This window comes from Frieseomelitta varia, unplaced genomic scaffold, assembly GCF_011392965.1.
Source record: "Frieseomelitta varia isolate USP_RPSP 00005682 unplaced genomic scaffold, Fvar_1.2 scaffold_849, whole genome shotgun sequence".
NCBI lineage: Eukaryota > Metazoa > Arthropoda > Insecta > Hymenoptera > Apidae > Frieseomelitta > Frieseomelitta varia.
The window spans coordinates 87,087-94,568 of NW_025110644.1; the positions used below are offsets into that span (position 1 = coordinate 87,087).

The 7,482-nt window shown below is 26.6% G+C and overlaps 1 long non-coding RNA gene across 1 annotated transcript in view; it reads right to left on the reverse strand.

Moving 5' to 3' along the window:
* Positions 1–7,242, reverse strand: part of LOC122536544 — a 13,140-nt gene extending 5,898 nt beyond the window's left edge. The window contains exons 1-2 of the long non-coding RNA XR_006308417.1: positions 7,045–7,242; positions 6,766–6,770 (exon numbers count right to left, since the gene is read on the reverse strand). This is a non-coding gene — a long non-coding RNA (uncharacterized LOC122536544). The remainder of the gene's footprint in view (positions 1–6,765; positions 6,771–7,044) is intronic.
* Positions 7,243–7,482: the final 240 nt, after the last annotated feature.

Consider the following 7,482-nt stretch of genomic DNA (forward strand, 5'->3'; position numbering starts at 1 on the left):
GATTATTAGTAAGAACTGAACTGATTTAGAGAGTATTGCGAAATTTGCTGAATCTTCAAATAGTCACACGAAAGATATCAAGTAAGTATTATTTTTAAACAGTGCGAATTCTTGCTTACGAACTGTTGTGATCTATGGAAAGAGAGGCCGGACAGAGAATTTATAGAGTTCAGCTTAGAATTGCAGAGAGTTTATAGAATTTAGCTTAGCAGAGAGTTGCTCTGTTTATAAAATTCATTATATCTCATAAACGAAGACAGATAGGACATATATTTATATGACTTTTTTTTCATTATTTTTAGGCGTAGAATCAGCTGTCGATGTAGGTCCCACAAGTTACGAAACACCCTGTATAATATCGAATTGAAATTATCTGTTGTTAGTTTCCGACGAATTCTTCGATGATTTCTAGACTACGGATTTTTATGTATTTATTATATCATATCTTCACGAACATTGTTGAAGAAATGGAATCTAAATGGATGATTTTTTCTTTTGCATATTATTTGGATATTATATTTTTGCACGTTATATGCATTTTTGCATCTTCAAATTCTTCGTAAATACATAAAAACCGGCGGTCTAACGATTATATCATGAAGGAAATGATAATATGAAAGCAATTTTGCTAATCGTTTTGTAACTAAAATTAAGAGATAAGTATATTGGACATAAACATATATTAGACATTTGCTGTAGAATTATGTTAAATTGTTGCAAAAAAGATTCCATAGTTTAGTGAAATTATATAATTGCTACGTTACATAATAATTATTACTTGTATAATAATAATTTAGATAAATTACATAAGTTAAATGAATTTAGTTCAATGAAAATATAAACATTAATATTATTGAGAAATTCATTAATATTATTGAGAAAATTTAATCTCCTAAAAAGAAAAATTAAATTCGTAGAAAAAGAAGAATTAAGAATCTGATCTGTTTCTATTGTAATCCTAACTATTATCCAAATATTCTGTTTCAAATTAAATTTCAAGAGAAATTACAATTTTACACATTACAGTATTAAATAACGATTTATTGCACGCGATTATTTTTCGAATAAATTTATTTTTTGTATGTTTTTCAATTTCGTTGTTGTTACAAAATATTTTGAAGTGGTTTAAATTTACAAATATTCTTTCATTTTTACTAAAATTTTAATTTTTGATTATCAACCATTACGTCAATTTGACATACTTTTGTTATAAAATATTACATTATTATAGAGATAAGGCTTAACATTTATTTTTCGAACGTATACTATATACTTTTGGTATTTTTGACAACAAAATATGCCACTAAAGTTGAAGATCATATTCATTTTCAGAGTATTTGCTTTGCAATTATTGTACAATAATTATGCATTCAATATATATTTACCACTGCTTCGTAAATGCATTTAGATATCTTTGGTTTTAAATATACATATGTAGTTGCAAAAAGTGAAAATCCAAAATAAATGATCACGATATTAGATGAAGCAAAGATCATGATATGAAATTGAATATTTATACATGAGAGTAATAACTGTGTGAAATTTCATACACGATATAAATTTAATCCACTTATTGTTAAAAAATGATGTCGCGAATTCAATTATTTATTTTTTTCATTAAATTAATTTTACATTGTTATGTTATTTTGACACGGAGGGACAAATTGCACTTGTGAGATAATCAAGCCTGCAAAAATGAGAATGCACATAACATACAGAAATATATCATGTATAAAAAGTAGAGTAGATTCATTATAACATTTAGCAGTGAAAACAAGTTTCTGCTTAAACTCCTTTTTTCTAATTGCGTTCAAATTGCATAGAAATCGTGTTGACGAGTACGTGTACACTCGTCAAACACGATTAACGTGTTAAATGTAAATCAATTAGGATCAATTGTTATCTTTAGAATTTTTTTCAACCACTCAACCGAAATGCAATGATTGGAAAACACGTAGCTTTTATACGAACACGTTTCGCATGCTCGACGATGATGTCGATTCTGAAACGCGTGCCCGATATTTTGGGTAAACTTTGGGAAATTTGCAGAAAAATCGAACGGAATGTAAGAGAAGCTCGCGACAATATTTGATATGTATTTACGCAAAATTCCGAGCAAATATTGATACATAGTATGCGTGTTATATAAATTCTGCTACTAGCAGACGATATTCTAAATATTTATCGAACCTGTTCGATTGCTGGGGACGAGCTCACGTGCAGCTTGTCTATTTTGCGAAATATTATCGCGATCTGTGAATTTCACGCTATAGATTTTAATCATTTTCATGTTGTCGCATATCTTGACGAAGAATTGCAATTTAAAACGATATCTGTTCTAAAATATCGTACATATTTTTCAATAACTTCCGAAAACAAACTCTGTGAAAATCGGTCAATACCGAAATACATCATTTGCATCAATTTTACACACGTTTGTGTTTCTGTTATTTATTTTCAACTTTAATCGCGCATCTGCCATATAAATAATTTACAACAGGTTTTCATATCGTTTGAATAAAACATTCATTTACATAATTTAATTAATAGATTACAATAATAATTATAATGTTTATATCATAACAATTTATTTTATATAATAATACGTTATGTAACATATACTACGTTATGCAATTATTTATATAATGCATCATATTATTTGACTCGACGGTGAAATAACCTTGCATAAATGTAGCAAATGATTTTTCCCCAAATTATGATGTTTAATTAATTATCTATCGGATGAAATAATTTTCTCGTTTTGTTTCGTGTTTTGCATTTGTTTTCATAAATAATTTCTCATAAAATTTTCATTTTATTGCGTAATCTTCACGTTACAAAATAATAATTATTTATTACTTTCACTGAATTAAACGTAATTTTTAAAATGATAAATTAGTGGAAATGACTGTTCTTCACCTTTATCTCTCAAACAGATTTGATTCGACCCTGATCTACGACATCTCCATACGAATATTTCGATCGAGGATCGTTACGCGCTTTAATTAATCCGAAATCACCGTACTTACTTAAGGTGCTAATTTACAGTGACTTAACCTGTATAGCGGAACTTACGTCTAAGACAAGAGCTGATGCAATGCTCGCTCACCTTTGTATTTAACATGTACGCATATACCATACAGGCATACATGGCGAGCATACGTGTACATAGTTGCATGAATATGCAACGTCGAAATGCGTGTAATGTTCAGCCATCATACCTAATATACGCATTATGGTTGACATGCATACAGGCCTTACAACAGTCGCATTACAGACAAACGTATCTCTGTGCACACTTTTTAAATGTTGATGATAACAACGATTTGGCATATCCGCTGCAAAAGTCAAGCACTCTTCGTTGATAAATTTACTCGGGACTCGATAAATATACTGGAATCTTGGTAAATTACAGTCGTGAAGTATCGAAAATATCGATCTTAGAATCTACATACATTGCTATTCAAAAGTGTTGCGATAGTTTTTGTTTCTAATGTTCAGTGTATACTTTAGATAATAAAATCTCAGTACGATAGATGATAAAACTTTTAAATTGCACGTATATTTTACAGTATTATTGTTATATTTGGTTATAATTGGTTCTTGCAAATATAGTATGATAGTCGAAATTAGTTTTCATTGAACGAACAAAATTATTTAATTATTTCTTTTAAATTTTACAATATGTAACACAGCGATATGATTTATATAAAAGTTTATATTATATTTTTTTATTATATTCTATTTTTTTGAAGATGCGTATCGCGAAAATAATTTTTCGCTTGGAACACGCCAAACAATCTTTTGCATAGTGTAATGTACAAAGTCTAACAAGTGATTTTTCATTAGAAATATTTTTCTTATCAAAATCTTCAGTCTATGAAACATTATTATATATATATGTTATTATATAACATTATATCAAATATAATATATAATAATTATAGTACAATAACTAAACAATTCTGTTATATGTATCTTGCTATTAAACCTTCCCTTTTTTCTAAAATAGATAATCTTTACAGTTTTGAACATGCTCTGTCACGAAAATTGCTTTTTGTCCTGTCATCCTGGATTACTTCAGTTAATTTAGTTTCTTACACCTTATTTAAAAGCACACATAAATAAGTTCAAAATGCAATCTTATGAAAATTTATATCTGTTATTTTTTTATACTTTAAAACACCTATGGCAATTGTATAAAAGATTTTGTGATTTTTCTTACAGTTTATATTGTTTATTTTTGCAAGCAAATGTATGTAAAAATTGCCACTCTCTTAGAATCTGTATAACTTTGATTAATAAATAAATTAGTGTCTATGAAATTTATTTAACTTTCTCTTTTTCTTGAAACATTTGAAACTTATATATAAACTTTTGTGACTAATTGCACATCAGCTTCTGTTGAATACTATAAATCTTAGAGTATAGACATCTTTTAAATACCTCTTATTAAGACTATAATATCATAAAATGTATCATATCATAAAAAATAATATCATAAAAAATAAAAATGAAAATAAAAATTATTCTCCTGTACTGAAATTAATATTTTTACTTTCGTTACAAATATCTTTTACTTAAACATATCACAAGTGTGCTTTGAAACGTTACTATTTCATTATAACATTGAAATACAATTTGATTCTGCTTCTAGCCAATCGTGCATTATTTATCTATCTGTACGGAGGAAAGCATAATAAGAGGGTATCGTTTCCATAAAGCTCGTTACGTACTTATTTCATTATCAACATTGTTATTGTAAAGGATTTCAATTTCTCGTTCGAATTACGGTCATACGAAATTGCGAATTTTGCGATTCGTAATCAGGCTCATATTAATTACCAATCGTTACGAGCCGCAGGTTTGCACGTTCGTTCGTTAAATATGGCGAATAAACGTTTCACTGCTATTTTGTTTCGTGTACTCGTCCAACAAATAAATTCCGCGATGTACAAATTTGTATCGGATATACATCAGTTACGTCAATTATTAAATTCAACTCGATATTTCCGCGCTCTTATGAATTTCCTTTGGATGAAACGTAACAGCGGAAATTATTATTTTCGCTTTTTATTAAATCGTGTTGTAAGTCTTCTTAAAACTTTGATGTAAAATTATGGGAAGATTATTTAACTATAGGACAGTCAAAGAAAATTGAAAAATTGAATTCATCTTTTTTGAGTTTTAATGATTTTCTTAAAATTTCATTACACTTTTACTAGTTTACACAATACTTATCAGAAATTGATGGTTGAATTTCAATACTTTTGGCAAAAATACATATCACCTATTGTATATAAGTAAAAATAATAAGAAATAAAATAATACATTAGTCTATATAATATAATGTGATAAATATAAGTTTATTATTTATATTTATATATATATTTTTAGTTTATTTTAGATTATTATTTATATTTATATGTATATATTTATATTATTTATATTTAGTTTATAAGTAATTTAGTTTTTTGTTATTATTTTTTCTTTATATGCTTTCTTTACCATATAACATATGGAAAATTAAGAAATGTAATAATCGAGCTTGTGTTAGTCCATTTACGTCTATACAAATATAAATTATTACTCTCATCTAGTTATCATTTTATTAATTTGAAAATAAAAGAAACTAATTACCATAGGAATATCGAATACGAAATTCTGTCTTAATAAAATGAATTTTTTTGGATTAATGGTTAAAGTTTATTCGTTATAATTGGAGAGGAGGATTCAATTGAAGAATGAAAAAGATTGAAAACTTTTTACTTAACAATTGAATGAATAAATGTTCGTTGTATTATGTATACAATAGTTCACAAAAAATATTCGAAAATTGGCCATCTTATGTTATACTATATTGAGAGAAATTTTATGTTATATATAAACATTTTGAAATTTCATTAATATCATAATGAAAGATGACAATTATAATTATTGATAAAAAAAATTCGGAACCAATTTGAATATAGTATGTAGAAATTATAAAATATTTGTTGCAAACATAAAATAAAAAATTAATAGCTGTGCATCTATACATCTGTAGCCATTTAGTTGTATAGTCAATCACAAAACTCTGCTTCAAAATTTCAAATATAATAAAGAAACATAAAGATTTTATTTATATGCACCAACTATATTATAATATAATATAATTTATTAATTATAGTTATACAGAATCTTAAAAGAGTGACAATGTTTCTTATATCTGCTGGAAAACGTAAATAGATCATGACAAAAAAATCACAATGTCTACTATACAATTATCATATGTTAATAAAATTTATTTTCTACAACACACAAAATGTTCCTGCAAGCGAATACTTTCACGAACAACTATAACTTTAATATATAATACAATTATTTAATTGTGATTAAAAAACGTAACAATGCACTTGATATTGCACTTTTAACTTATCATTGTCATTTATGTGACAAATAAAGAATTCTAGTCTTCTTTCATTGGAAACTATCTATAATCTATGGAATCTCTTTCTCTCTCTCTCTCTTGTCGTAAACTCTGTAATTAATTACAAAGATTAAACTCTGTATCGCGGAAACTTCAGAAACCTGTCGTTTCTTATTTATTTATGAGTTGCGCCTTTAATTAACAGCTCGCTTAAATTCGAGACAAAGCGTGTCTTTGCTTAACGCGTGCGTCAATCATAAATTACACGCGAGTACACGAGCTCTATGCTCGTCTCGACAATGCCGAGCAGTAATTATTTCTGAAACTTCCCCGAAGTGTATCCCTCCGGCTGAGACATGCTCTAATACGTGAGAATTTCCTTTGCACATCGAAGGATGCTTGGCATTTTATTTAGAAGATCTACAAACAATATCACAGTAGTTTACACTATCGTTTCTATCGAATTTTTAACTACGCTAAAATGAAGGAAGTTAATTTATTTAATACTTCTAATTTCATCAAAAATCTGTTATATAAAAAAAAAAAATCTTTACGAAATAAATTATTATAATGAAAAATTTAAAATAATTATTTGTAAAAATATTATATTAAAAATTCCATTATCACTTATTAACCTTCCAGCAGCAATTAATATCAATATTAATATCAAATTTTTGATCAATATTAGGAATTTTTTTAATAATTCAAATTATTTCAGGATTATTTTTATCAATACATTATTGTCCAAATATTGATTTCGCTTTCAAAAGAATTTCTCATATTATAAAAGATATTAATTCAGGATGATTAATTCGTTTAATTTATATATCGTTAATTTATATCAATGAGAGTTGTCGAAATTCCTACATTCTGGTACATCAAAATTTTATCTAACGATAAGTTAAAATTTTTATTATACAGTGAGACGAGAAAATTAAATAAATTAAATAAATAAATTATTAAAATATATGTTCTGTTCCTTGAAATCTTTACACACATGATACTTTCATTATAAAGTATAGTATAGTATTCTCTGCTGAGAATAAATTCAGTTTTAGTTCTGACAAAACAAG